Source organism: Notechis scutatus, chromosome Z (genome assembly GCF_049901735.1).
Source record: "Notechis scutatus isolate UNSWTSFEM ecotype Mainland chromosome Z, rNotScu1.2, whole genome shotgun sequence".
In the NCBI taxonomy this organism is placed as follows: Eukaryota; Metazoa; Chordata; class Lepidosauria; order Squamata; family Elapidae; genus Notechis; species Notechis scutatus.
In genome coordinates this window covers 99665697-99690516 of record NC_142025.1, presented here as the reverse complement: position 1 = coordinate 99690516, position 24820 = coordinate 99665697, and the positions used below count along the sequence as shown (strand labels likewise).

At 34.0% G+C, this 24820-nt stretch overlaps 2 protein-coding genes across 20 annotated transcripts in view; both read left to right on the top strand.

Annotated features, from left to right (window-relative positions):
- Positions 1–5730: 5730 nt before the first annotated feature.
- PHOSPHO1 (phosphoethanolamine/phosphocholine phosphatase 1) overlaps positions 5731–24820 on the top strand; it is a 74923-nt gene continuing 55833 nt past the window's right edge. Inside the window, exon 1 of the mRNA XM_087944957.1 lies at positions 5731–5967. The gene's annotated coding sequence lies outside the window, so the exon portion shown is untranslated. The remainder of the gene's footprint in view (positions 5968–24820) is intronic.
- The window catches only part of ZNF652 (zinc finger protein 652), a 36998-nt gene continuing 17908 nt past the window's right edge, over positions 5731–24820 (top strand). Inside the window, exons 1-6 of one of the 19 annotated variants that reach the window (XM_087944943.1) lie at positions 5731–5967; positions 11609–11753; positions 13788–13815; positions 14423–14494; positions 20414–20462; positions 22992–23142. The gene's annotated coding sequence lies outside the window, so the exon portion shown is untranslated. Of the gene's footprint in view, positions 5968–11608; positions 11754–13787; positions 13816–14422; positions 14495–20413; positions 20463–22510; positions 22659–22991; positions 23143–24820 lie in introns of all 19 variants that reach the window. The other 18 variants (XM_087944950.1, XM_087944949.1, XM_087944948.1 and 15 more) reach the window with 18 other exon arrangements.

Genomic DNA, 24820 nt, shown 5'->3' with positions numbered 1-24820 from the left:
GGAGAATAGATCATAGGTCTGTTTACAAAATGCATTAAGACTGGAGGTGCATCAAAGCTAAGTTCTCAGGGCCAAAGGACAAATGCCTAATAACCATCCAGAGTAACAAACAGGTTAGCAGCAAAATGCAAGACCTTTCATCTGCTGCACTGCTTGTTTAAAATACATTTTATTAGGAGGTGAGGAGCTGGGTGGGTATATAATCGCCAAAGTACGATTGGGGATGTCAAGAGAAGCACAAAAGTTAATGCAGTAGAAATTGATTCCTTAAAAAGTATAATAAAATAAAGTCAAGAAAAATTAGAACTGAATGAACAGATTGACAACAAAGAGTGGCCAATAGAAAAATGTACAATTAAAGTTGTTTAGTTGTATAAAAAGAATGGCAATTGGACTTATCAATAAGCACTATTTTGAGCCCAGTTGGATGGAACCTGTGAGATTCTAAGCAAAGATGAAATTGAATACAAACTGGAACCCTGGCTCAGAAGATTAAGCTGGAAGATGCCAGTTATATCAGCAAGAGTTATCAGTTACCATCTCCTGGGCAATTAGCGATCTATAACATACCTAGCATCTACACTATATTACCCTTCAAAAATATGATAAGACCAATGGAAATACACACAGGAATCACAGTCAGCCTTTTCTTCCTGTATATCATAAAATTGGGAGAAAAGTAATTATATAATTATCTGTACAGTAATGGGAGCAAAGATGGTTTGGAAGGACAGAAATATATAGATGAGTGAAAAATATTAAGAATAAACTAGATAAACTAGTTTCATCTTTTTTTTATCTTTTTAATTTATTTGCTTTACTTTTCTTTAATTTGCATGACATAACTTATTCCAAAAACAATTAGCCTGAAAATTATAGCGTAAGTGTTTATAGGAATTTTTCTTAATAAAATGGAGCTTATTTCCAAGATATATCCATAGGTATCAAAAGAGAAAAAACTAAAATCATGTCAAGTCCAGGGCCTAAAATTATCTATTTGTCAAACATGTTTTAAGATAGAGAAGCCATATGCTAATTTAGAAGAATTCAAGCTCTGAGCTATTGCCAAGTGAAAATGTTAGGAGGAAATTGGAATCACAACCTAGAAAAGGGCCATGAGAAATACTGAGGGCTTGAAAGTACCTCTGTTGGAAGTCTACAACTTCCAGAGGCAAAAAAACAAAAGGAAAATTGTAGAAATGATAATACCTGGAAATTTATGTGACCCTATCTGTTAGCAAACAGATCATGGAGCAGAGACAGCTGTGTTTTGTTATGTTTCTTTTCTTCTCTGCCTAGGCAATATGTCCTTTCATGCCAAAACTGAAATCAAAGGGGAGGAAAAACTGTAGACAACCCAAACAATCTGAAAACTGGAATAACACATTTGTCCTTGGGATACTTTGTACATAGTGCTTTGACCACATCCCTAAGGAGAATGAAAGATATGCTTTAGTGCAGTGGTTCCCAACCTTTTTTTCGCCCCGCACCCCTAAAGAAATTTCACTCGAACCTCGCACCCCCTGAAATTTATATTTTGCTCAGTTAAGTTAATCCATTGCAAAAGAAAATAAAAATGCCAACATATAGCCAATATCCTATTATTTACCTGGACTTTTCTTGCACCCCCTGGAATACCGTCTTGCACCCCCAGGGGGTGCGAGCACCCCAGGTTGGGAACCCCTGCTTTTGTGGGTGTGATACATACTAAGAGTTCTATTTCAGTTTATTTCAGTGCATGGGGAGACTTGAATTTTAAACCAAATTATGGTTATTATTAGATCTTACATTATTATTATTTTTAAATGCCTTCTGCCACTTTCGTAGTATGTTAATTTTTAAACCATTATGTCATGAAAACTAAGAAGTGTGCCAGTTGTGCCCTTTTCTAGATTGGGAGGAGGGGTCTGGTCATTCATTGCTTGACTACTGAAACATTCTATATGGGAATGCCCTTGAAGGCCACCCAGAAGCTTCAACTGGTCCAGAACAGTGGTGGGATTCAAAAAATTTTTACTACTGGTTCTGTGGGTGTGGCTTGATGGGCATGGTAGGGGAAGGATACTGTAAAATCTCTAGTCAGAGGTGGTATTTGCCGGTTCTCTGAACTACTCAAAATGTCTGCTAGCGGTTCTCAGAACTGGTCAGAACCTGCTGAATACCACCTCTGGTCCAGAATGCAGTGATACAAGCAGGGCATGCCCCAGTATACCCATGTAATATTTATTTTGGAAGCTACATTTGTTCCATTTGCTTCAGTGTACTTGAGGGTCCACCCATTCCACATAATATCTGCCTGGTTGATTTCATTTGGCATGGTTGGTGTCAATTAAGTAATGCCCTCTGCCAGAACCCGTAAGCAGTCTCTTTAGAATAAGATTGCTATAGAAAAAGATTCCACCCCAGATCCAAGTGATCCCACTCTGTAGTGTTTTGAAGAAGCCCAAAGACCTAGCTATTCACCCATGCCTTTGGTGAGGATGATCTCCTTTTAACCAAATTTATTATTCTACAATCTTTAACTTTTAGTTTTTTTATTGTCTTGTTTTCAAGTTTTAAATATTATGTAAACTACCCAGACTTAAATAAATTTAATAAATAATAGAGTTTTGTCTTGGAGATGAACTTTGGGGCATTTGAATTGTTTCTAAATTCTATCAACAATTATGACTGATGTATTTGGGCTAGCCAGTACTAAAAGTTATACATGTCCAGTGACAATTGTGCAATATACCTCTATTTAAATGATGGAATCCAAAGAAGGAAGCAAAATGCTTTTATTGATTTTAGACCAACCATTTAGATAGCCTTCATTACAAAATTAATATTTATTGCTGCAATAATATATCACAGGCTTCCCTGAAGTTGAGTGCCTTCTAAATGTATATACAATGATTGTCAGAATTATTCGCCACATAGAAATCCCATTGAGGTTGAAGGCAACAATATCAAACACAAAATATTGAAGATAAACATCACACAATTTTTGTCCTTCACTGAGCTGGGTAAACCTATGTTTGTTGTGGCATTGTTACCTGGAATTTTAGTCTTTATTGTTAGCATTTTAATCAGTATTTTAGCATGGCATCTGTGCTTATTTTTGAACTTTAGGAAATCTCTAAACTGGGTGTGTCAAACTCACAGCAGCATCACATGACATATTGCAATTTTTTTTCTCCTTTGCTAAACCGGGTATGGACGTGGCCAGCATGTGACGCATCCAGCCCACAGGCCATGAGTTTGACAGCCCTGCTCTAAACCATCTGTGATCTATTGGATCATCATTTCAAAGGTATTTTCTTACCAAATTCCTCAATGTCTCAACCAAAGCAGAGCTGCTAATGTAGGGCCTTCACAGGAAAAATTGAAATTCAAGGAAATATTCAGAGATATATCTGCTTTGAAATTAGCCCATGTTGAACTGTATAGCACAATCTCCAGGAGTTGACCCACAGCAGACATTTTGTGGTATTTTGTATTATGTCATAAAATGTTTTATAACATTTGCCAAATTCCAATTTCATATGACTCAGGATACCAGATTTTGAATTCTGTAAGTTAAGCCATTTAAGGTACCTCACTTCAAAAACTGTTGCTCTCTGATGATTTGTTTCACAGTTAAAGTTTACAGACACAAGAGTTTTACTGTAGTAATATGCAGGGGTGGGATTCAAATTTTTAACAACCGGTTCTGTGGGCGTGGCTTAGTTGGTGGGTGTGGCTCGGTGGTCATGTTATTGGCTGGGTGTGGCCAACTCAATATTACTCACATCAAAGCACACATCTCCTCGCCTGGCCTCTCGTGACTGTGGGAATGCTGCAACAGTGTGAAAGTGTGTAAGTATGAAAAATGGTCATAAGTCACTTTTTTCAGTGCCATTGTAACTTTGAATGGTCACTCCACACAAGTAAAATACCAGCAAAGGAGTGGGGGGAAAACTCCAGAGAAGTTCCTGAGACAGGAAGTCTAGTCCTGCCAAGAATGTAATAAGGGTTAACGGGGAGGCAGTTTCTGTAAGCAATACCAAAATGTTTCCTTCCTGCCTTCCTTACAGGATTAGGCCAGTAATTTCTTCTAACAACCGGTTCTCTGAACTGCTTAGAATGTTAACAACTGGTTCTAGCGAATAGGTGTGAACTGGTAGAATTCCACCCCTGGTAATATGATAAACCATATTTTTCCTTTTGGCAAAAGCCATTTCCTTTGATGTGCGAAAACCACCTTTCAGGAACTCACAATTAAACATTTTGAAATCCTTAATTGCTGTTAAAGAAATGGGAGGAGGAAGATGCAACATGTTTTAATGGTTTCTATCTTTTCTCACATCTAATTAATCTCTTTTATTGTTTCACTTGTAGCTTGCTTGATGCAAGACATACTGTATATTGAATTTCTGCATTTTTTCTGTAGTTTATATGAAGATTTCACCCATTTTAATAAAATTATTGGTTTTGTCTAAGGCATTTGTAGTTCAGGTAGGTAAGTTGTGGGTGAAAAAGCCACTTTACAAAGGAATTGAATATTTATTTCAAATTCAAGAACTAGATTGACGTCACTCTAGTACTTGAGTTTCTTAGGCAACAGTATGTTCCAGCAAATAACCTAAAAATGTCATTGTAGTTGCTGAATTATTTGTTCAAGTTAGTCTTGTATTATTTTGTACAATTCCTCTATAGATCAATCTACATGTGGTTTTATGAAATTTTTATGGTTTTATGAAGCTTTTATGAAATTTATAGACCACTCATCTCACTCTCAGGGCAAATTTCCCAAGTCTATTCCCACTGCAACCTTTACAATGTTTTAATTCTGTTGCCACTATATAGTATATATAGAAATGTGCTATTAGATTCTGATTTACCTTTCTGATGAGCTCAGCATTAACACATTAAAAGATCATCAGTCTTTTTTTTCTGGGCCAACCTATTAGTTTTTAATTCTTTTCCCCAACTTTAACAATAGTTTTGTTTTGCTTATTTCACATTAAAAACTTTTAACAAGGATGCCTACTAAAATATTCAAGACAAAATTGTTTTATTCAATGGATAATGTGAACCAATTTTAACAAGCCCTTTGGGATGTATCAGATGTTATTTGAAAAAAATGGGCTTTCTTCAGCACATATGTTCAGAAGCTTCTTCCAGCACTCAGAGAGAGATGGTGGGGGATATTTTATGCTGTTTCTCCCCCCCACTCACCCGCCTTTTTTTGTCTTCGGCTCTCACCTGAGGCAAAGAGCATGACCCTGCGAACGCGCACACATTGATTTTTACCACGCACGCGCGGGCCAACCAATGTTTCCATTGTAACGTGAGCGCGTTCATTCGCCCGGGACGAGACTGGGGGGTGCGGGGGGGGGGAGAGAAGCCGTTGCCACAGTGGGCAAAATAAAGAGATGGCGATGGACTAGCTAAGCTCTTTAACTGGCGCTCAAGGTAGGGACTCGCGCTTATGCCCGCACAAGAAACAGGCCGGGCGGGGGAAAGCAGAAATCGCTGGAGGGAAACAACGAAAGCTGAGTAAAGCCGCGCGCTCTCGCGCGAGAGCTTCTACGCAGGCGCATTCGTTGTCTTCCTACGGACTAGCCAGAGAGCGACGCTTAAGGAAAAAACGAGGAGGGAGGGGGAGGCAGGGCGGACGTAATCGTGAGGTTGACTGACTGACTGTCTTGGTTGGCTGCGGCGAGGGCCACGTAGCGCTGCGGCGGCGGCGGCGGCGGCAGCAGCGGCAGGGAGGGCGGGCGATCGAAGGATAGGCAGAACCACGGCGGAGGTAGCTGCAGAGGGGCCAAGGCCTGGTCCTAAAAACAGGCGGCGGCGGGGGCTTTAACCAGGGGAGGGCAGGAAGGAAGGAGGGCCCTGACCGCCCTCTCCTTCCCCCTCCCCTCCCCCGCCTCAGCATGGATCGCGGCGGCGGCGGCGGCGATGGAGCGGTGGAGGCGACAACAGCGGACGATCCCGGCCTGGGTGAGTTCGTGCAAGGCAAGAGGCCCAGTTGGCAGAAGGATCAGGGCAAGTTTCCCTTGATGAGCCTCCGAACCTCGTTTGTTCTATTAGTTGTTATCCCTCACTTTTCCAGGAAGTGCAGTGATAACAGATTTCCAGCACAATAAAAGTATGTTTCGTCAAATGTAAATCTGAGCATGTTCAAAGTAAGAGATAATTGATATGTTTTGGATAAAGTTAGCAAGATTTAGCCCAGAGGACATAGCTTTCAGGTAGGCATATTTATCTTGAAACTTGAATTTGGAGCAATATTTCTTAAAGCCATCATTCACTCGGCAGAAGTGGAGATCTTAGAGCTAAAGGAAATGATTATGAGCTTGGATACTTTAAAGACTTTAAGGTGAAGTTTATTTGAAACACAAAATCGTGAAAAAGTTGAGATAGAAGTTGGCTTGAGGGACATGTGAAGAAAAAATATTTACTTTGCACATTAAAAATGATTGGACTTCACCATCTGAAATGTTTAGCTTTGAAATATCTCAGGATTAGGAAGTAGAATCTTCTGTATTTTGCATCCTTACATTAACAGTTCTTTTTTGTTTTCTGAATTCCACCAGGAAATATAAACAAGAAATGCTATACAATATTTTTTCTGAGATGTATGGTTTTCCCTTTCCAATCTATAAAGACTGCATTCATATATATCTACTAAAAAGTAATCTCCACTGAATATATATTTGATAAAAGATTTGCTGTAGTTCAAGTAATGTAAATAAATAGAAATCTGGAGTTATCTCTCATGCTCTTCCCTAATTGTGAAATACATTGAAGTTATCCAAATAGATTAATAAATAAAATATCAATATATGCTATGCATGGTTATAAAATAATTGACAGCATGTGGTTTTCATAAAGCATGGCTGTGTATTAGGCTTTTGTATAATACATTAATATGAAGTTTGAGCTCAGACATTCTACATAAGAATACATCTTATTCTTCAAGTGCTAATCCTTTGCTGTATGTTGAACAACAGTATATTCTGATAAATGTTGAAAATGATATTGTGAGAGAAATTGAGGTTTTGTTTTGTTTTTTTGAAAACCAATATTTGTGACTGAATTAAATAAATATCTGTTTGCCTTGATGTTCTGCCTGACAAATAGTATAACTTCTTTCAAGTGACTTGATCTTTGGGGAATCATTGAAGAGTAGAAAGAGTACAATATGGTGAAGCAATACTACTTCCAAGAAACATGTGCAATTTGGAAACAGACCTGCACTATTTCTACAAAGATGGGTTTTGCAATAGTTTTTCTACCTTTAAGATGGAGATGGACATGAGATTTCCCAGAGCAAGCATAAAATGGAGAGAGATGAAATATGTGGTAATGGGAAAGATATTGTACTTAGAACACTTAAGAATATTGTACATTGCTGGCATTAGATGTTGATAGTGGCTGGAGGATAGAAAAAACAAGATAGTAGCTGGTATTATAGAGGTGCTCAACAATCTGAAAACCAACTCATCTTGAGTTATTCTGTTTTCCCTATAGTCTTTATCCCTGATAAATAGCTACTTGGGTAATAATTTGCCAGTGTTATATTAGTTCAGATTTTTTTTTCAGTGTACAACAACTTTATGGAACAAGATAGTTTACAGATACATAATTTACATCCTTTAGAAAAACGTTTCCACTTTATGTTGAGATATGTTTATCTTTCTGCTAGATGCAGTTCAAGGTGCTGGTTGTCACCTTTAAAGCCTTTCAGGGCTTTGGACCCGAATATAACTGGGATTGTCTAGTTCTGATTATATCTGCCCATCCAATAACTCATCACTTCCTCATCTCTAAAATTGCATTCACATTCTGTTGATTTTACAGAGGTTATTAAAAACTACACAATACAGAAGCTTGATGATGGCAGATGAGATTCTGCCGAAACATTGCTACAAATTTAAAAGCACAACTATAATGACATGAGAAAATACCCAAACAAAGCTGAATACCATATATATATATACATATACATATACACATACATACATACATACATACATACATACATACATATACATACTATTTGCAAATGAGGGAATATATGCCACACAGAGTTGATAACAATTGGAATAGCATATAAGCCTAAATAAAATAATAAATTGGTAGGTGAATAAGTAAAAAATAAATTCAGGTCAGTGTGTTTATGAGTAACATCACTTTTGACAAGAGATAGATGTCTAAGTCATATTTGTATTCTATAACATTAATCAATGGTACCAATAGTACCAATGGAATTGCTATGCTGATAATCTATATATTATATCCTGGAGAAATAAAGGATTTAAAGGAAGACATTGGGGTACTTGTATCATGATTTGCATTATGGTTAGAGAAGGCAAAGATATTTTCTACTACCAGTAGGCTTAACAGTAATTCTAAAATATGGATATTAGCCAGATGCACTGCAGTTTTGAGATACTACAATCAGTGGGAGTGTGTACTTCCCAGCAAACTGTTTCAGATAAGAAACTGCAATGATTACAGTTGCTGTAATAATCTCTGTTCATTTGGAGACACATTAGTTCTTTCAACTTAACATAATGAAATGTTTTCTGCAGTGGTGGCATGATGTCGAAGGATGCTTTAACAGATTTAAAATTAATCTAAATTTGGGAGACACATTTTTATTCTGCATTCTAGATAATTAATAATTTATTTAAATATTATTTATTCTTTTATTGCTTTAATACAATATGGTGGATTGCCTGTGATATGAGTTAATGACAGGACAGTTTCCGGATAGTTATTGAACCTATGCCTCACTTCAAATTAAATTCCAAAAGGTGTTTTGGAGTGCAAATGTAGCACCTGCTTTCTGTGGTTGCCATGTGAACCTGGCAAAAGGCCCAGCTGTTTTAAAAGTTGCAGACATGTTTATGTTCCTGAATCCTCCAAGGCACTTTTTAAAGAATTGAATCAGAAATGCTACATACAGCCCTAATAATGAAAAGCCTTCTTACATTACATTATTATAAATGCAAACATTATTTAGATATATCCACAGAGTAACATATTGTTTGGTGTGCAGGCCTGGAATTATTGGGGACAAGATTCTGTACCATTTTCTTCCTATGAAGGTTTTAGGTGGTGCTGGTTTTAATGTTATAATCATTATGGGTTTTTTAAAATTTAAATGTTACTTAAAATCTATTTTACCATTGTTTTTGTATTTTATTACAATTTCTGTTTAATATAAAAAACACAAGTTAAGAGAGAGAATACAGTGAATCCAAGTTTTATTTGCTTGCACTCTTACCAATGTTACCATCTTCCCAAATTACAGCAACTGAGTAATGAAATAGATTCATTTGTTAGTGAATGCTGACTTCTTACGTTAACAAGGACTATGGCATGCCATATGAAATCAGTATATGCTACATTATTAATTCTTTCTGTGTATATACTGCATCCTGCATAAAGGGTAGTAATTAAAGTCCCTCATAAATGCTACTTTCAATATACAGTTACATCTACCAATATTTCACTGATTTCAATTCTGAATTGTGTCATGTCCCTCAAGTATTTGGGTTAAGAAACTAAATCAGCCCTTATTGGTAGATCTGCCTCGTTTTGTCCTTGTTAATTGAAAATGGGATGATTTTTTTAGACTCAGGAGTATGTTACATTATTGTTATTATTTGGGGTCTTGTTTTTTACATGTCAGTGCTTCCTTTGTACAGTATATTAAGTTGTTGAGCGATTTTTTGTTTCTTGTGGCTTTGATCGTCATTGTGCCATCAGAGTCACTGTTGTAAAGCTGACAGCTATTTGAAATGTTTAAGTAAATAATGTTTAAAACACAGTTCTAATGTACAGGTACATTATATTATTTCCTCTTCAACCATAGCTCCAGTTCAGCTAATCCTTTTAACAGAGAAAACAATAAGTAACAATGATGCCTTTAATACCCTCAAAACAACAGCATCTGCCTGTCTCAGGTCCTTGGGAAGGACGACTACAAATGCCAAATCCAGTCTAAATATCTGGCTGACTATGTAACCAACCATAAAATAATAACATAACATAACATAGTCATCAAAATGATTAAATGGGACATCTGTAAAAATTATCATGTGCCAGTAATGAAAAATGGATAGAGATAGAATTGAAAAGTTATTGAAAATGAGGAGATTAAATACTGTGGAATTCCAAAATCTTCATTCATAACACACCAAATTTAACTGGTTGAAAAGAAAATAATTGATGTAGCAGTACCAACAGATAGTAAAATACAAAACAAAGATTTGGAGAAAATCACAAAGTATCAAGATCTAAAATCAAAGTGGAAAGATTATGGTGTACATAGGCCCTGGTGGTTATTGGCATATTGGTGCCATACCAAAAAATCTTGGATGACGCTTAGAGAATCTGTGCATTGACAAAATTTTCACCTCTCGATTACATACAAAAGGGCACACTATTTGGATCCACACTATACTATGCTGATATATTACAACATCATAAATTCTTGAGAAAAACTCACTGCACAAAGGCCAATACTAGCTAAAGAACTGGCAGTTGTGATAATAATAATCATTCAGCATTGACAAAAATCACAATCAGTTGATTTCAAAAGGCAGCTTTATTTGGAACAGTATACATCCTGTCACCATACTTTAACATGATCAAACAACACCTTATTCTATAATTCTGGCAATGACTTGATAGGTGGATAAAAAAGCCAGATCCATTCTAAACATCTGGCTAAATGTGCAATGAACCTTCAACCTTGTGATTCAAGCTTCATATGGATAGTTCAAATGCAGCTTTCATGGGCATTGTACATTTATTATATTTCCAGTAATGAAAATTGCTTTGTGATAAAAATTGAATTACATCCTTTGGTAAAGTAATTTTTGTACCCTTTGTATCACTCATTTTCTCCTTCCCCAGCATTGTTCATTTCACATTTTCTGCACATGCATGTGGAAATGTGCAAGATTCTGTGTTTGTTCATTTTCACCTTCCCATGAATGTACCTAAATTATCAAATATGTATTTTCTATGTGCTAAAGAAATTTGAAAATATATATCTAATGTTTCTGTCCCATTATAAATGACACAATAAAATAATGTATTTGCTAAAATTGACATTCTTTTGAATACATATTATTCTGGAAAGTATGATCCAGAAAATGTCATCCTATATTCTAGGAGATTCTTTTCTAAAGGGCAACTTTTATCTTTATTGCATGTCTTGCAATGATCAGAACTCAAAAAATTTCAAATCTCAGGTTATGATATGTACATTTCTTATAATCAAACTGATCGATATTTCATTGTGGTATTGTTTAATTTTTTTCCCTAAATGATATCTTTCCATGTAACTTGGGATGGAGGAAAATCTAATAAGTTCCATGGCCTTTGGTATCCCATTAAAATGATCTTATATGGGCCTAGTTTTTATAAATGTAATTTGCTTTTCTGGTTAGTGAATACTCAGGGTATAATGCTAGTAACTGGCAATTCCCAATAAGAATGAAACTGATGAAGTGATGCCTCCTGGTGTTCAGTGTTTTTCAGAAGAGTAGATATCTTAGACTAGTATTTTAAATTATATGGTTATATCTGTTTCATTGATTATGTTGGTGTCCATTTTTAGCAGTCACACAGACCGTTTTTCTCCAGAGGATCTGTCCCCAACTTGGACCTTCAACACTTCCATTGATTCACCTTTTGCAACAATACTGTCCATCCACCTTGCTGGTTGGTCATCCCTTCCTTCTGATTATGCCACACACAAATATGTAGGTTTGGATAATTTTCCTATAAATAAATGATCAATTTGACTCATTGTTAATTGGGTTATCTTTATTTGGTTTTAGATCTTATATGGGAAACATATTTTAGATCATATTTATGCAGAATATTGAAAATTCAATTCAAAACTTTTAAGAACCATTTTGTATTTAAAATGCATGGAACCAACAGATATTCTTTTCATGTATTATGTTAACTATGGCTTTTTAGTGGGGGGAATGGAGGGAGGGAAAGAGAAAGAGAAAGAAAAGAAAGAAAGAAAATCTGGAAACCTTGATCAACAACTCAGTGGTTTGTGTGGTTGTGTGGTATGTATGCGTATATAGGTTGTCCTGAACCCTAGGTACAGATGCTTTACAGTCCATAAAGTACTTCCAGCCACCACAAAATATCACACACACGCCCCACTCCGGTCTTGCGCCTGCATTTGGGCAACTTGACAGCTGGCTAGTCTTTATGACTGGTTGCAGTATGCTGTGGTCACCTGACCATAATTTGCAACTCATGGTGATTTGCTTCACAATCCCAGCAAAACATTTCCATAGGTTAGTTCTAGTCACATGGATGCTTCGATTTATGACCACAGCAACTTAGGATCAGATTTCTGGTTCTAATTCTGGTCATAAGTAAGGACTACTTATGTGTCTATATACTAAACAATATACTTATATTGATAATTGAATTAGGAAAAATTTACAATTCACAAACCAAAATGAGGCAGCTAAAATGAAACATGTTAAAGAAATAAATAAAATTAATACACATACAGTGCAGGGGAAAATCTTTCTGTCTGCTTTAGCTCTTAGGAATGTTCCCTATCGCCATCCCTTTGGTGGTTTGTGCACGTTAGACATAGTATTCAAATTTAGCTCTTAAGCAGTTTCTTCAACAGTGTTTTTAAGGCTCAAATAAGGCTCTGAGTTATTTCTTATGTGACACATGTTTGATTTATTTTACAGCATGCTAGCCATTCGGTTAAGTAATATTATTTTAAAAAAATCAGGAGAAAGGTGACTAATGATAAAACAAAAAATTCTCATTGAAACTACAGTATATTGAAGAAACCAGAGCTAGAGCTTAGTATGAATCAGTTATGTGTCCAATAATGGCTAGCAACTTCTGCAAAATAACAACCTGCAAGGCTAAAACTTACCAGAAAATATCCTATGGAAATTTATCTCAAATAAAAAGTTCAAATTATTTATTCAGGGTTGTTCTTATAATGGAGAATGTGCATAGCCATGATCTTTTTCTCATTCAGAGATTATCTAATCTGATAACATTGTGCTGAAGGGAAAATAATTCAGATGCTGTAAAATATGCATAATGTTGCACAGATTTTGTAGCCCTTTCTTGATTTTCTTAATTGTATATTATTAATTGTTTTAATCCTTTGGATGGATTATGGATACTCATAAATTGTGGCCCTGAGGTGGTATCTCTTGTGTGATTTGCTATTTGATTTTGTGTGTGTGTGTATATAAAAATATCTGAAGATAGAAGCAGAAAATAAGCAAGCAGACGTTCATCCAGTGATCACATAAAGCAAATAATTGCTGGTGGGGAAGTTTACTCTTGTTTACGAAGAAAAATCCCATTTGTTGCACAGAAATCTTCATTGCAATAAAGCAGGAGTTTAGTTTGAGACCCACAATGTTCTAAGAAGTATATTCATGCTATTTTTAAGAAAAATATTATGTTGACTAAATAATGCTCTATATATTTTTTTTTTTTTACATTCCTGCTTTTCATGTGGAAAGATAACTGGACACAGAAATAGATTTAGTAGTAATATTATGTTTTTAACAAATTATATAATTGTGTTCAATAGAATTGCTTCGTTAGGAATGTTGTATAAGATTACTGACATTTACCAGATTGTTTACATTTGTACCACAGGTTTTTGTACAAATTGAATACTTTTATAAAAGATTGCAGATACAGATTTTCAAAAACTAAAAAAAAATGACTTGCTAAAATTTTTCTTAATTCTAAAATTACTCTTTATTTACTATTTTCAGTTAACTTACAGTAACCACATGATTCCAGGTAACTATATCTTTTTACATAAGAAGATAATAGTATGTGCATTCTTTCTTTATCACGGTCATACAAGTAGTTCTCAACTTACAACTGCAATTGGGACTGGGTTTTTGGTCATATGTCTTGTCTTTACAGTTATAAATTGAGGCACATGACAGGACCTGATTTTATGACATTTTTTGCTGTGATTCTTAAAGTTAATAATCATGATTATTAACTAAATTTATGTTCATAAATGCAAACCCATTCTTACAAATGAATGTTTAGTGCTGGAAACTGGCAAAAAATATTTCAAATCATGGTCACAAAACTGCAGGATACTGCAACTGGTCAGAAAGGTGAATTGGTCATCAAGCACTTGAAATGCAGGACTAGCATGACATTTTACAATAGCTGAAGTGCTTTATGAGTTATAAAACAACCATTCCAGGGCTGCTATAATTTCGAATGGTTGTTAAGCAACCAGTCGTAAGTTGAGGACTACATGAAATTATTAGCTTTTCTTTTGTGAGCACATAAGACATATTTTACTATATTTTAAAATTAATGACATTTTGTTTGCTTATTTAGGCTATCAATATTTTTGACAGATTTCTGGTTTTATTTACAATAGGTTATTTAACACTATGTTCTGCAGAATGCTAGGGTTCTATGAAAGACTAATGAGGGGGGAAATACAACGAAGGTAATTTTTCTAACATATAACTGACAGAATGGGGCTTGTTCTTCATAAAAATACTCTCACTGTGGTTGCCATTTTGAGGATTGGAATTCTGGGATTTAAAAATTACTTCTAATTTTTAATTACTTCTTTCACAAATTAGGATATTGCCCTAACAAAATATAATTGATTATACTGTTCTGTCAGAAAAAAATATTGAATCAAGGCAATGAAAACAATTATTAAGTGGTTATACTTATTTTTACTTAGAAATAAGTACACTTAATTTATTTTTCCCAAGCTACATAATACATACATTCATAATAATATATATCAAGTTCAAAAGCTATGTATGTTTGCTTGGACTGAGAGATGCAACTGGCTGAGTGGAATGAAGTGAACATAAATTAAAAAATACTTAACTGGCATATTGCAGGCATAATTTATGTACTGTACTGCAGTAGCTTTGATATGCCTCACAGATAACTTTCAGGAGAAAGTGTTATGGATGCTGGCTAGGACATATCAAAAGAAAAATAATGTAAATCTTAACAAAATTTAAAAACAGGTTAAACTTTATTAATGTGCAGAGAATTGGATTGCAATTTAAAGAAAGTTGATAGAACCAAGCACAGTTTAGAGATTGCTAGAGATAAAATAGAGAACTTCATTAATCTGAATAAGTCAATTTATATCTGTCAAAATGCAAATGTGAAATTCATAACTCAAAAGTAAAATAGTTTATAATTAGGAATTTGATTTTATTTGTATTTATCTGTATATCACACTTTTCCTTAAGTATCTAAATATGGTTTGCATATCACTTTATCCTTCAATTTCCCACTCCACAAGAACAATTCTGTGAGGTAGAAAGGGCTCAGGGAAAGTGACTGGCTTAAAGGTACCCAATAAACATGATTGAATTTAAGTCCTCCAATTCCTAATCTCTCACTGTACACTGTACTTTGTATATAGTGACATCTTAACATCTTTAATTGTATTCTGTGTTAAGAAGCAAATAGAGCATCTGTAATTTGAATCCAAGCAAATTTGCTTCTAACCTATGTTAAGCAATGCAATCTCTGTATTTACACATTATATGTCAACGTCCTGCAAAACACATACATTTTCCTGAAAATCTCTACCCTCGCACTTACATAATCATTGATACTTAGCAGAAAAATATTTAAATATATTTTAAATTATTTAAATTATGTTTTATAATAACATCTTGGACCTATGATTCTAAAAATACTATATTAACATTTTATAACATATAGCAGGCAACCTTCCACAGGATTCAGTAATAGGGGTTTCAGAAGCTGAAAAAGGATTAGGAGACATCAAGATTCCCAATTCAGGGATAACAAGTGATGAAATAGTTGTCCTTCTCAGGAATACTGTGATTGGAAGCCAACTTCTGTGTGAACTCATTGAACATGGCTTGTGTATAGTGTTAAAATATGGTAAAGAACTTCTTTGAATTTTATTGCATGAATTATATTTGTAGAAATTTGCAGGCATTATGCCAGTTGCTTTCTTTATTCTTAGCTAGATTCTTGTTTAACCTTGTCCTTATCCTCAAGAGTTTATTACCCATTAGTAATCATGCCTTTCAATTAAAATGTTGATGTACTCTCCTCCCCTAAGTCCTTGAAACTTACTTCCCCTGTTCTCCTGGCCAAATTGTTTATTTCTGCAATGATTTTCTTGTGCTGTTCAACTGAAATGGTTCGTACCATTTTTGGACTTGTCATGTACAACATCAGGCCTAAAGTTCTTCCAAAAAACATTTGGAACCTGTCTGAGTCATCCTTTTGACTTTTATTCAATGGATTAAAATATTTTTAAACATAAACTAACTTATTTTAGGTTTCTTGACTCTTCTCTGAAGATTTGGATGTATCAGGAGGAAAATTAGTTCTATCTCCCTCCTGTTAATAGCAATTATGAGTTATTCCTCTTCTTCCAAATAATTTAGCAGAGCTACCTTATGCAAACTCTTTTTAGATTAAGAAATTGTTTTAAAAATAATCAAATAATGCCAGAATGTATTTTAAAGCAAAAAATAGCATATATGATTTGTTGCAAATAAATAAGTTTTTGATTAAAAATATACTCTGTATGACAATTACATTGCAACTGCTAAGAGCCTTTGAAAATCTTACGTTAGAATCTTCTTAGTCTTCTAAAGGTCTAATATTCATGTTAGATTTAAGATATAGTACTATATCTTTGGCATTAGGTTGAAGACTTCACATTACAGTCAACATTAGCAAACAACAGAGAAAATTACTTAAGATATTCCTAGATGTTATTATATGCTTGCTGTATTTTTTTTTCTTCCATTCAGTTGTGTCTGATTCTTGGAGACCACCTGGACAAATCCCTGCTATTTTCCTGGCAAAGTTTTTCAGAAGTGGTTTATTATAGCCTCCTTTCTAGGGCAAAGAGTACATGAGCAGCCCAAAGTCACCTAGCCTAAGGCAAGACTAGAATTCATGGTTTCCAGCCTGATGCCTTATCCATTACGTCAGACTGGTCCTATATGTATATACAAGTATCTAAAGTTGCTGGGGAAAGCCCATGTAAAGTGTAGCAAAGTGAAGGTTGCCTATATTCCTGCATGACCATACTGTGTTCAGAAGTTCTGATCGGAAGCAAATAATAGTACATAGGGAGGAAAATTTACCTTCAGTCCCAAGATATTCTTACTGTCATTATTTAGTTAGGCAACTCAAAGAACAAGAACAACAAAGAAAATCAGTTCACAACTGAAGTAAGATTGGCCATACCATAATACAAGTAGTCCTCAACTTATTGACCACAGTTAAGCTCAAAATTTCTGTTGCTAAGCCAATACAGTTGTTTAATGAATTTTGCCCCGTTTTACTATCTTTCTTGACATAGTTGTTAAGTGAGTCACTGCAATTGTTAAATTACTAACCCAGTTGTTAAGTGAATCTGGCTTCCCTATTGACCATGCTTGTTAGAAGGTCACGAATGGTGATCACACGACCCTGAGACACTGCAAATGTCATAAATATGACCATTGGCCAAGCATCAAATGAACATGGGGATGTTGCAACTGTTATAAGTATGAAAAACAGTCATAAGACTTTTTTCATTGTTGCTGTAACTTTGAACAGTCATTAACAAATGGTGGTAAGTCAATAACTATTTGTATTGTAAAAACCCAGAGGCTCCATCACTAAATCTATATTACAAAAAATTATAGAAAAATATCGTAATGGAAACATTGATATAAAAAGGAAGGAAGTATTGGGATGTACTTGAAAGATTACTTTTAATTCAGTTTGGGAGAAAGTTATTCATTATATTTCTTTTTCTTTACTTCAATTCCACAAAAGTTGCTATTGGAATATTGTTCTTAGAACTTTTTGATATGTGCACTAATTTTTAAATTTAAAAAGTTTATTAAGATTTATCACATTGAAACATATTCATGAAACTAAATGTTCAAAACATACTAATTAAAAAAGAAAGCAAAGATTTTAACCCTTTATATTTCTAATGCATTTAATATATAAAGCATATAACTATATTTCTAGACTTAGTTGGCTTAAGATGTAACAATGTAAATAAGAAAGATTTGTTCAACTAATAATGAGAAGATGATGCAGAACATAATAACTTTGTTTTTGTATAATAAAGTTTTAAAAGAATTATCTTTCCATAATCTGCCATGAGAGTTAATTTGATGCAGTAGCTAAAGAAACTGACATAGAAACCAGAAGACACTAAGATGTAATCCTGCCTTAGACACAAAGCCAGTTAGGTGACTTTGGGTTAGTCTCTTTTTTTCAGTACTAAGAAGAAGGCTATATAGCAAACCACTTGGGGGGGGGCGGGAATTGCACATGTAAACTGGACAGGAACCAAAATTGACTCAGAGGCTCCGCCTGCCCTCCCATCTTTGCATGAAAAGCACAGAAGTAGTAATTGGGAATATTGTTACTATTTATGGTACATTTTATAGACGTTTCGTTAAATATTTACAAACTATGATTCATAACTAGATGTCATTTGAATAATGATTTCTTCATGCTTTCTTCAATGTGTATTTGCTTAGTGTGGGAAAACATAAAATCTTTGTGTTCTTTTTTTCTTTTGGAAAAAACTTTTTAATTATTACTTTTTATCTTTTTCAAGTACTATACCAATAATTTTTTAATTTGATATCTGTGATGTGTAGTTTGAAACCAATTTGTATATAGATCGATTGTATTTCTTTACCATCATCAAAGGAAAATTGTGAATATGTCTTATTCTTGCAGTGCTGTTCTGTGCATACTTAAAATTCCCACATACTTGAAGCTAAGTCTTAATTAGCTGTCTTAATAAACTTCTATGTGGCCAAATTACATGCAGGACAAAAAATGAGAGATTGAATAAAAATAGACTGGTCTTAATGATACTATTTCTATTTAAAAGATGGAAACACACAAAAAAATTTTTTTTCAGTAGATCACATAAATGCTCTTTCATATTCGGTGTAATTTAGTTGAAAAATAGATCTAGTCTGTCCATAATTTAAAATGTGCAGAACATGAGTATCTACAGGCCCGAAATTTGGAATGAGAGTAAAATTATAACAAAAATTATTTCAAATATATTTATATAAGTGTCATTCTTAACCTACTTATTTTGTAATCCCATATTTTATTATACGTATCCATTCAAAATCTATGTTTGTAAATGCTCTTATAAGCAGCAAGTGTAATTAGATCTTCAATATATTAAGTGAAGAGGTCATACATTTACAATTTATAATCAGAATAGAGCTTGAAGGGATATTTGAGGACTTCTAGTACAACCCACTACTCTCAATTTATTGTTGCAATAGTAAGGGCGTGGAGAATATAGCTATATCTAGCTGTTAAATACCATATATTAAGTATGTAATTCAAGAACATATTCTAAAAAATTTAGTTTTTGCCAGTCACATTTATATAATCCAGTATTTTCTCCCAAAATACACATGCTTCAAAGAAGCTTTATCCTTATTATTTCACTAACAAAATGGTGTCTTAGACGATTCTTTTCTATACAGATATGATAGAGTCCAGTAAGTTGAAAATATTTTTGTTGTATAAGATCCACTGACATTCTTGCTATTGAAGTTGAGACATTCTCCCATTGATTAGGTAATATAGGAACATTTACCTACCTACCTACCTACCTACCTACCTCTCTCTCTCTCTCCCCCTCCCTCCCCTCTCATACACATACACACAATATTTTCAGTAGATAATTATATATCAAATTGTAACTCTTTACTGTTCTAATAACATGCTGTATTGTGTGTTTTTCATTTTTTACTTAAAGATAAAAGCCCTTTTGCATTTTGAAATGTATGGATCTTCGTGTGTTTTGTTGTTTATTGTTTCTATTACTATTTTAAGCACAACAAAAATAAATTTTAAAAGAAGTTGGCTCTGTGTTATTTCACTTGCACAATACTTGTGAAGAACATTATTTTAGTGCTAATCATACTAGCTGAATTTTAAAATTTTCTTCCTTACTTTCAATCTCTTTCTGTTCAAATGAAAGCCCAGCTTTATAGCCACATTTGGAAATTGTCTATCAGATGTTTGAAATGCAACTGATACAGAGATAATTAGTTATCCCATAATACATACTCAAATGACAATCCCACTTTTTCTTAAGTCACTTTTCTCTGTGTTTATTATATATTTTTTCTGATAAATGTCATAAGCCAACTTGTGATATACGGCTTATGCAGCATCCAGCATCCCTCATTTTTGGCAATGTAATCTATTTTTGCTGGGAATTCCAGTTTAAATTCCAAGTTCTTTGTGTTTCTACTAAAGTTTGTAAAATTAGCTGCTGGTACATCAAATTCTTGAGCTATAAAAGATATTAGCAGAAGGACTTGTTTCTTTTCTTGTGATTTCACAGGTGGTCTTTACTGCGGATTAAAGACCTATTTTCCTGCAAAGGTCAACAAGTAAGCAAATTGACATAAATTTAAGGGTTGACATTCTAAAAGTTTAGCAACAGATAGACAGGATATTTGTTTTTATTTCAAAAATGATTTCAGATCTGAAAAAGTAAATAGCTAGCTGCTATCAGCATTCCAACCAAACTTTCAATCCCAAATTCAGCACTCGGAGACAAAGTCCATCCAAGTAAGAATTTATTAGAGAAGTCATATTGGCACATCTGAGAAAAACCCGAATCTGAATTCCCACGTTTTCCCCTTGCTACACTAAAACTCACACCCTGCCCCATTGATTTTTAGACACATTCTCCAATCCACCTTAATTCTGAACTCCCGCCAACTCCAGTCACTCCCCTCCAACCTCCAGAGACTCGATTTTGAGGTCTCTCAAAAGAATGTTGTTGTGGCTATCCTCCCTTCTCATTATTCTCTCATTCCAACAACTGCCCATCCCCCCGTGGCAGCTCTAATCTGAATCAAGATGAATCCGGGGCTAACAGCTCCCTGATCTGATCATATGCTTCTTTCTCCTCAACTCCTTCCTGTCAGTGACAACAGACATGAAAATGGCCTGCTGGTCAAATTGCTAACATACTCTAAGCTTCTATGATTTAAAACACATACATAAACCACAGATATCAGCACACTCAAAATAAGTTTTGAAATAAGAAAAAACCTTTTACCTACTAGCTGCTAAGTTTTTGAACAAAGCGGACAGGTCGTCAAATAAAAAATGTGTGTACTGGACAAACAGCATTAAGACAAAACTTTGGCCCACTAGCCAGGAAGTTGTTTCCCTGTTTTGTCATTATTGAGCTAGATTGAATCCTTTACTATTATTTCTTTGCTTGAATCAGTTTTATGATTAGATGTAATTAAGCAAACAAAGCAAACTCCTTCCTATTTTCTCCACAATAATTTATCTTTCCAATGGTACAATATCAATCCTTAGCTATATTAAGAGCGTGAAGAATTCATTTATGATATCCAATTATAAAATTCCATGTGGTAAGTATATATTTCAAAAGAATATTATCTTCTGGAAAAAATTAGCTTTTGTCACACAATTGTATTTAGGTAATCCACTACTTTCTCCCCAAACTTGATAAATATAGGACTTTTAGGGACATTTTAAAAATGACATCTCTAACAAAAACTTGTTTTGACAGCCTTTAATTTAAGGAGCTTTTTGGGAGTCTTATTTTTTTTATGAATAAGTTGTATAATGTAAGATCCATTGACACTCTTTCTCTAGAAATTAAGAGAATGTCTTAATTATCTAGACATAGGAATCTCCAATTCGTTATTCCACTCATTTCTTCACAAATGCATATGAAATTGATTTAATGCTAATGAATAAATTTAAAACAATAGTAATGTTGGTTTTTGTTTTAAAGGATTTAACAAGTTGTTCCAGTATCTTAGACATCTCAAAAGCTGAAAATATTTCTGAACCAAATAATGTTGTTAAAAATGTTGTAATTGTAAATTTTGCCATTGGGTTATATCTGAGAAATTATATTTATTTCTTAATATGGAATATGTTAAAATTCAAGTTCATCCTCTATAAATTAATCCAAAATCAACCTCCCTGCTTCTATCCAATTTTTTGGATTTCCCCATAAAGTCAGTTTGGCATGAAAAAAGGATCAAATCTTTTTTTTTAAATCAGACATTTCATTCCATAACTTCCTGACGGACATAATTATTTCTAGAGATTCTAAAATAGTAGCATATTTAGATCATAATCCTGTTCACCAAATCAAAGGTGCTATGTATGTATATTCTAAAGTTGCCCAAAACAGAAAAACCCAATTGTTTGCTTCCAATATATGATATGGTAAGATAAGTATGATGATACAGATTTGTAAAGATTTATAAAACCAAATTCTTAAATTCATTAATTGGTAATTGTACTCTCTGTAAAGATATTCTAGGAATCAAAGAACTAAAATTTTTCTAAACAAATAGTTTATTTTCTGAAAACTTTTCCAGGAACATTATATAATCCTGTCAAAATATAAATTAATCTTGGAATAATATTCATTTTACAGAATACAAAATTCCAAGAATTGGAAGGATCTTGGAGGTCTTCTAATCCAATCCCCTGCTCAATCAGGAAGTCCTATATTATCCCAGACAAATGGTTGTCCAATCTCTTCTTAAAAACCCCTAATGATGGAACTCCCACAACTTCTGGAGGCAAGATATTCTACTGATTAATTGTTCTCACAGGCAGGAAATTTCTCCTTAATTCTAGTTTGGATGTCTTTGTTAATCTTCCATCCATTACTTCTTCTCTTGTCCTCAGGAGCTTTGGAGAATAGGTTGATCCCTTCCTCTCAACGATAGTCTCTCAGATATTGGGAGACTGCTATGCTGGCTGAGGAATTTTGGGAGTTGAAGTCCACAAGTCCTAAAGTTGCCAAGTTTGGGGACCCCTGGACTAGATATTCCCAGTTCCCACAAATGTTCATTGTACAGTTTAGCCAGTCTCCTAATCATTTTTGTTACTCTTCTCTGCATTCTTCCTAGAATCTCAACATCTTTTTTTGTATTGTGGTGACCAAAACTGGATGCAATATTAGAAGTATGGCCTTACCAGTGCAGCATAAAGCAGTACTAATACTTCACGTGATCTTAATATTATCCCTGTATTGGTGCAGTGTTCACCTTTCCCCAAAGGGTAAGGTTTAATATCTCTCAATTATCAATATTTGAAGAAACCTCTATCCATATTTTATTTATATTATTACATATTAGTAACTGGATTATATCCTCTGGAATATAATGTATTTGGTACAAATACCAAATTGATATTCCTTAAATGGAATAGGTAACTCAATTTTCACCTATTGGCATCAATTCCGATTTGAACCAGTTAATAATGCAAACTGCTATTTTGTTAAAGGCAGCTACTTTTGCATAAACATTGGGATAGCAGTATAACATTTAGAAAAAACCAAAAGACTGCCCTATGCAAAAATTAACACAAAATTAATTAATTTACACAAAATTAATTGTGTTAATTGTTAATTAATAAATTAATTACTACTCCACAGATATCTCTGTGTTGTCTAAAAGCACATACCAAGAGTTTCATGGATATTAAAAAACATGGGTGAAAGTGGGCATCCTTGTCTACTTCTAAATACCAGAAAAGTAGAGATAGAATGCCATTAGTCTTTACATGTGGGTGATTCATATGATATCTTAATCAATTTTACGAATTCCTAAGAAAGCCTGAATCTATCTATCTATCTATCTATCTATCTATCTATCTATCTATCTATTTATATCCATTATAGTTCTATAGATTTCCTATTGGAATGATTGTCCTAGCTTTCTTTATTTTAAATGATTAGCCATGATATTACTGGGCCTTTGGCCATTCTCCCAATATCTGTTGTAGATATTTAAGCATAAATTCTGTCTGCTGTGATATTATAGTAGTTAGTACATATTTCTTTTTCAATATTTGTCTGTATAAAACTGTAGATGGTTATCTAGCCATAAATGTTTCTCCTTTTATTTTTAATTTCAATTTTATTTTTGTATTATGCATAACCAAGAATTCTGTCGCAAATATATATGTATTCTATATGCTTCCCATTCAAAATTTGGGCACTTGGTATTTCTGAATTCAAATCAAAACATTGTAGTGTCTCTACCTGCATTTTTTCCCCTGCTTTACGTTTTTCACATTTTTGTTAGAGCACTTTTTATTTTTTTGCTTCTTTTTGACAGTATATGTATCATTATCACCATTACCTTGTGTTTTGCTCTTTTTTGTTATTAATTAAGAAGCAATAACAACTTTTTAAGTCATCTTTTTTGTCAAATTTTCTATCGATCGAATGTGAGGAAATATTCTTGAATGGACTACAGTACAACCTCTGTAATTCCAGGACAAAAAAAACAAGAGACTTGTTTTATGCTCCTATTATTAAGTATGGCAGAAGTTGGAAATATTTTGAATTTTGTTCCATTGAAACAGAGCCAGTTTAAAATATTTCTGTCAAGCCTTTCAAATTTGGAACAGAACTTTTATTTGTCAACTTATATGCCTTTTCAATCAGAGAGTCGATATAGGAGACTTATCCAATTAAATGATATGTTCATTTTGTAAGCTTTATCTTGCTCATTTTCTGTCTTCTGGCTATAAAAATGGAGGTGAGGATTATTGGATAGAAATAACAGCAAAAATCATGAAACAATTAATATATAAATACATGTTCTGCATGGATAGCTGACCCAAATATGCTCCCTACCCTAAAAATATGAAAAATATTGAGCAGAACATTCTACTTTGGCCCAGGTCTTTATGCCTTTAGGTAAGCTCAGCATGGTTGGATTATATATTA